Here is a 7,390-nt window from a genome sequence, read left to right on the forward strand (position 1 = left end):
GAGGTAAAATGACACTTGGATCACATCATCTCAAGTTTACATGCTATCAGCCTGGTTTATGTTTATGTTGACCTTGATTGTGTGGCTGAGATTGTGTTTGACAGTTTTCTACACCGTAAAATTACTCTCTTCTCTTCTATCCATATTGTAACCTTTGGAAAGAAGCCACTATGCCTACATTTAAGGAGTGGGAAGTTATGTTCCCTCTCCTTAAGGGAGAAGTATTTACATATTAATAATATTTTTGGAATTCTGCATAAGAGATTTGTCTCTCATTCTCCACTTACGCATTTATTAAATAACTTACATCACAATGAACTCATGGGTATTTTATACCTTGCAAGATAATCTAATACTTCTTTACTTTGTTGGTCAAATTGTTCTAGCTTTTGCCATTAGGAGCTCTTTCACTTGCCTACTATGTTCCTTTGACATACCCTTTCATTATGGGAGTGTGTGTGTGTGTGTGTATGTTTTATTTTGCTTCTGAATACTTCCATACTTTCTGGTACTACAAAATACTCCAAGCTCATTCTTGTGTATTTCTTGTCCCCATCCTGGAATCAGCCATTTCTCCAAGAAGTCCTAGCTCCCTTTAGTAGAGAATTGTACTGGAAACCAAAGTCTAGGTGCTAGATACAGTTGTTGCTCCTGGACTATTATTGATTCTAGATCCTTTAAGCTGATAGAGCAAGGACATACATGTGTATACTAACCCTTGTATATGCATATTTCTATAACTATGTCTATATGTCACCTTGTATCTGTGTTAAGCTAAAAATGAGTTTAGGGTGAGGTCCCTAACTCTAACCCATTACTACATGGATCGTTCTAGTTTGTTCCCCTTGCTTATTTGTAAATTCTCACTCCAAGAGCAAGAAACCTGGCTCCCACTATCTGCTACTTAAATGTTCAATTCCAGAGCACATAGAGAGTATCAGTCTTGTGAACCTGTGCCATGTGGGATGCCGCTTTATCAGTTAGAGTACAGTGCTATGTACATGTTCTCTTGATGTTGATTTTACAGGCTCCACTAACTTCCAGTGTTTCCTAGGTAAGCACCTTTTTACCCCACCCTCTTCAGTGAGATTGTTTCATATGTTTTGTCATGGTTTACATTTGATCTTTGTTATTTCTCTCACTTCCTAAATTATTTTTTTTTAATTTGCATATGTTAGATGCCACAATTTTTGCTCTAAATTTCTATTGATCTTGACAAATGCATAGTATCATATATCCACAATTACAGTATTATACAAAATAATATAACCACCCTTAAAAATCTCCTGTGTTCACCTCTTCAGCTTTTTCTTTCTTCCCCCTGAACCCCTGGAAACCACTGAACTTTTTACTATTGCTATAGTTTAAGCCTTTTTCGGAATATCATTTGATTGGAATCACATAATATTGTAGACTTTTCAAACTGATTTCTTTCATTTAGTAACATGTATTTAAGGTTCTTTGACTCTTTTTGTCTGAGAATTCATTTTTTTAAAACATAATATTCCATTGTATATTATGTGTATAATAGATGGTTCATTTATTCACCTATTAAAGGGCATCTGGGTTTCTTCCATTTTTTGGTAAATATGAATAAAACTGCTACAAACATTAATGTGCAGGTTTTAGCGTGGAGAAAATATTTCAGATCATTTGGGTAAATATCCAGGAGACTGATTACTGGATTATATGATGAAACTATGTTTAGCTTCGTAAGAAACTGCAAAACTGTCTTCCAAAGTGGCTGTACCACTTTGCACTTCCACTAGCAATGAGTACGTATTCCCGTTGCTCCCTATTCTCATTAGCCATTGCTATTGTATTTTCAGCTTTTTTTTAGGATACTGGCCACAGGTATACAGTGGTATCTCATTGTTGTTTTAATTTGCAGTTTTCTAATGACAAAGTGCCTGTTTAGACCTTTTTCTCATTTTCAAATTAAGTTGCTTTAACATTGGTAAATTTTAAAAATTATTTGTATATATTATGTACAAAGTTTCTTATCAGATATGTGTTTTGCAAAATTTTCACTCTGTGGCTTGGCTTTTCATTCTCTTAATACTAACACAATTATTAATACTAATTTTATTTTCTCTTTAGAGAGCAGAAATCTTAATTTTAATGAAGCCTACTCTATCAACATTTTTCTCTCATAGATTGCGCTATTATTGTAATACCCAAGAGTCATGGCCCAACCCAAGGACACAGATATTCTCCTATGTTTTTGCCTTTAAGTTTTATAATTTTGTATTTTATATTTAGGGGTGATCCATTTCGAGGTAATTTTGTGAAAGGTAAGGTCTGTGCATAGGTTTATTTTTTTCCATATGGACATTCAATTATCCTGTACTGTTGGTGAATGGACTAGTCTTTCTCCATTTAAATGCTTTTGTTCCTTTGTGAAAGATCAGTTGATTAGATTTATTTCAAGATATTTGTGGATTCTTTATTCTGTTTCAATAATCTATGTGTCTCTGGTTTTGCCAAAACCATACTGTCTTTATTACTGAAAGCTTATAGCAGGTCTTGAAATTGAGAGTGTTAGCTAGCCAACTGTATTATTTTTTGATATTATATTGGCTTTTCTAAGTCTTTTGCCTTTCCATGTAAAATTTACAGGCAGTTTGGTTGTATGTACAGAATAGCTTTCTGGGATATTGATTGAGGTTGCATTGTATCTGTAGATGGATTTGGAATACACTGGCATCTTAACAGTATCAAATCTTCTAATTCATAAATGTGAAATATAGCTCCATTTAGTTAGAAATTTTATTTCTTTTATCAGGGTGTTATAGTTTTTCACAAATAAATTATGTATGTTATTAGATTTATACCCACCTATTTCATTCTTTGGTGCTATTTAACTTCTTAAATTTCAAATTCCTATTGTTTTTTTTTTTTTTATATTGGAAAGTCATTGATTTTTTTATGTTAACTTTGTATCCTGCAAATTTTCTATATTCACTTACTAGTTTCAGGATATTTTTGTTGATTCTTCAGGAATTTTTACATAGACAGTCACATCATCTGTGAACAAAGATAGTTTTATTTCGTTGTTTCTGATATCTACAGTTTTTCATTTACAGTCTTACTATACTTGTTATGATATTCAGTACATTGTTGAATAGGAATGGTTAGAGAGGACCTTCTTGCTTTGTTCCTGTTTTTACGGGCAGAGGGTCAAGTTTCTAACATTTAATATGACTTTAGCTATAGTTTTTTAGTAGATGTTCTTTATTAAGTTGAGGAAGTTTCCCTCTATTCCTAGTTAACTAAGAATTTTATACTGAAAGTGTGTTGGATATTTTTCAAATAAGAGGTTTTTTTTCACGTTAATTGATAGAATCATTTGATTTTTCTTCTTTAGCCTATTGATGAAGTGGATCATATTCACTAATTTTCAAATCACACCTGGAATTAATCCCACTTGGGCATGGTGTAAAGTTTTTGTATGCATTTTTATATTTAATTTGCTAATATATTGTTGAATCTTAGGTAAATTTGAAAATAGCAGAACAAAAACCCACATAATATTCCTTTTTGATTTATATTATTTTTACTAAGTGTTTTTGTGAAAACACTAATTGTCTATATTTAATTATTTATTTTATTTACCTAGGAGGGTAGTGTATTTTTGTCACAGTTATAGTTGTAATGTTTTTAAAACTTGAATTTTCAAACTTTCATTTTATGAACAATTGTTGATTTTTAAAATCGTTGGTATATAGAATTTATTTACTATAAATATTCATATCTGTGGGTTTATTCTTTATTATCAATATGATAGGCTAATGTTAATAACCAGAGGATATACTTTACCTTAAACCTCACTTTTTAATTAGATTTGTTCACATTTTTATTTTTTCAAACAAATAATATTAAAGGTTAAGAAAGAATATTTTATTGCATGTGTAAAACATACATTTATGAAGGTAATAATTTCATTTCCATCCTTTTTAGTTATGTATAAAATGGACATTTTTCTTATTTTGATTTGAATACAGATGGTATTTAGAGATTATGATTTAGAAATGCTTAATCTCTATTGTATTTTTAGTACATACTCTTGGTAGTAGTCAATATAGAGTATATAGTAACTTTTCTCCTGTTTTTAAAGTTTATTGCTGAGAACCATCCATGTTCCATTCTGCTAGATAAATGACACTTGCATTATAAAGTCCAGTTCAACTCTTCACTTTTTCATGGATAAAATATTCAAAAGTCAGAATTACATACCTAGAATATTTTTTAAATATAGAAATAAAATAATTGTCGCTTTTAATCTTTTTTTCTTGTGTTGAGAGCATGTTCTCCCGTTTCATCCTTGTTGTCACATATTGCAGAATTTCCTTCTTTTTAAGGCTGAATAATATTTCATTATCTGCATATGCCACATTTTCTTTATCCATCCATCCAGGGATTTTTAGGTTGTTTCCACATCTTGGCTATTGTGACTAAGGCTGCAATGAATATGAAAGTACAAATATTGCTTCAAGATTTGGATTTCAATTCTTGTGAATAAATCCTCAAAAGTAGGATGGCTGGATCATATGGTAGTTCTATTTTTAATTTTTTGGGGAACCTCCGTATTATTTTCCATAGTGGCTGCACCATTTTAAATTTCCACCAATAGTGTACAAGGATTCCAATTTCTCCACATTTTTACCAATGCTTGATATCGCTTGTCTTTTTGATAACAGTATTTTAACAGGTGTGAGGTGATATCTCATTGTGGTTTCGATTTATATTTTCCTGATGAATAGTGATGTTGAGCATCTTTTTATATACCTGTTGGCCTTTTGTATGTCTCCTTGGTGAAATGAATATTCTAGTCTTTTTGCCCATTTTTAAATAAACTAAATTCATATAATTGAGAAAATGTGTCAGGTCTGTTGTGTGCCAAAGATAGGAACAACAGGAATCTCCATCAACAGGGCATTGGTTAAATAACATGGTAGAAAAAGAGATTATAGAGAGGAATTGCTATTTGGGGCCTATTAGAATTGTTCTATATTGGGGTAAAAATGGCTAATCCTTTACTTTTTCTCAGTCATTGAATGTGGGCCATCTCAGGTGTGAGCTTGGGGCAGGTAGCTCTTTGAAGCTGAGATGTTCCCTGAAGGGAACACCCACTGACAACATTCCCAGAAACTGTGCCACAAGTTCTTTCTTGCGTCTCCGTGTCTATCACAGTCTACTTGTGATGCCTGCATCCATTACCTTATATGCGTTAAGGAAGAATCTCTTCCAGGAACCACATGGGCTTCTATTCCTGGGGAAAACTAAAAAGACTAGGACTAGTGAGCACTACAGATCCTGCTGCCTCAGTTGGTTCTAGGACATAACTGATAATTATATTTTCCCTCTTCTACTTTTATTCTAGATTTTTCTCAACCTCAGCTAGTGATGATTTTAGTCTTGGTGTCTTACCTGCTGGAGGTAAGTCAGATCCTTATTGCTGAGGCTTATGAGTCACTGGTCACGATGTGTGTCTCTGGCTGAGATTGCTGCTATTTTTAATGCATTATTAGGATTGGGTAAGGGAGTACTGAGCAGTATTACCACCTATTTCTCTCTGCCCCCATCAGTTAATAGCATTGTGACCTAGTTCCCCTCCTGGAAATAGGAAGTACAGATTCCCCAAGTGGGTCTTTGGGAGGACCACTCCTGCTCTTGGCACATGATACCATATATACTTCCAATTGGTGACCCAACACTAAATAAGGAACTTTGATTCAGTTATTAACTCTGAGTTGTCCCTCGTTAGTATTGCCAATAGCTTGCACCAAACCTCTATCAGTCCTGCCTGTGTATGTAGTATGATATGGCCAGGATCATTAGCTGTTCTTACACCTCCTTTGCTAGAAAGTATATCCCTTGGTCTGAAACTCTTTTATGTGGGATTACATGCTGGTGGATCAAACACTCTGTAAGACCCCGTGTAGTTGTGCTGGGTAAGGTCTGACATAAGGCAGGTAAACCCATATCTGGGATATTTATCTAGTTTTGTCAGAATGCATGAGTTGTTTTCAAAAAAGTATAAAATTATAAGTGGCTGATGGCATCCCCTTCTCCGGAAGGCTAGGGGCCTGTGATACAATTTTCCCATTGAGACTTTCCATGCATGCAACAGTTTTGCACAAATACTACTAGGTTCTTTTATTTTCTTTAACATCATAGGGTCTGCCAGGTTTTTTGGCCCAAACAGCAAGGCTGTTGCAGAGTGGCCTGCACTACTTGAAGATACTTTCCCAGTTGCAGGCCCCACTGTCAATTAGAATACTTTTGTGTTACTCATCATAAAATCCTAAATTTTCCATGTACAGAATATGCTGTTTCTGGAACTTCAAGAAACCTCCAGCATTGTCCTTCTTCCTTTGTTGTGGGAGATGTAAATGGCAACAATTTTTCTTATTTATGGTGGGATGTCCTGACATGGCCTTGATTACTAGATCCCTAAATTTTGCTAATGCAACTGGCCTCTGATAATTCTTCCTAATGACAGTGCAAGTTGAGTAGGTCCCTGCTGACTGCTCATTTATTTTGCCCTTGGGTTATTTGTGTTATACTAATCGTTTCCACAATTCTCTAAAGTCAGACCCCCTAGGTAAATGAGGTCATTTTAGAGCTTTCAGCCAGCCTAGCTGCTAATGGGCATTAAGCACATGAAAAGATGCCCAAGTCATTAGTCAGCAGAGAAATACATATCAGAACCACAATGAGATACCACTTCACACCCATTAGAATAGCTATCATTAAAAAAACACATACGCACACTCACATATAAAACCACAAAATAACAAGTGTTGGCAAGGACATGGAAAAAATCAAACCCTCCTGCTTTGCTGGTGGGAATGTAAAATGGTGTCACCCCTGTGGAAAACAGTTTGCATTTCCTCAGAAAAATAAACATAGAATTATTGTATGATCCATCATTTACACTTCTGGGTATATACCCAGACAAATTGAAAGAAAGGACTTTAACAGATAATTGTACAACCATGTTCATAGTAGCATTATTCACAATAGCCAAAATGTGGAAACAACCCAAGTGTCCAGTGACAGACAGATGGATATATTCATATATTCAGGGGAATATTATTCAGCCTTAAAAAGAAGTACATTCTGATATATGCTGCAATGTGGATATGAATCTTGAAGACATTATGCTAAGTGAAATAAGCTAGTCACAAAAGAACAAATACTGTATGAATCCAGTTAAATAAGGTACCTAAAGGAGTCAAATTCATAGAAACAGAAAGTAGAATGGTGGTTTCCAGGGGCTGGGGGATGGTAGAATGGGAGACAGAGATTCAGATTGGGAAGATGAGAAAGTTGTGGAGATGGATGGTAGTGATAGTTGTACAACCATGTAAACATAATTAATGCC

This window comes from Balaenoptera ricei, chromosome 1 (assembly GCF_028023285.1).
Source record: "Balaenoptera ricei isolate mBalRic1 chromosome 1, mBalRic1.hap2, whole genome shotgun sequence".
NCBI lineage: Eukaryota > Metazoa > Chordata > Mammalia > Artiodactyla > Balaenopteridae > Balaenoptera > Balaenoptera ricei.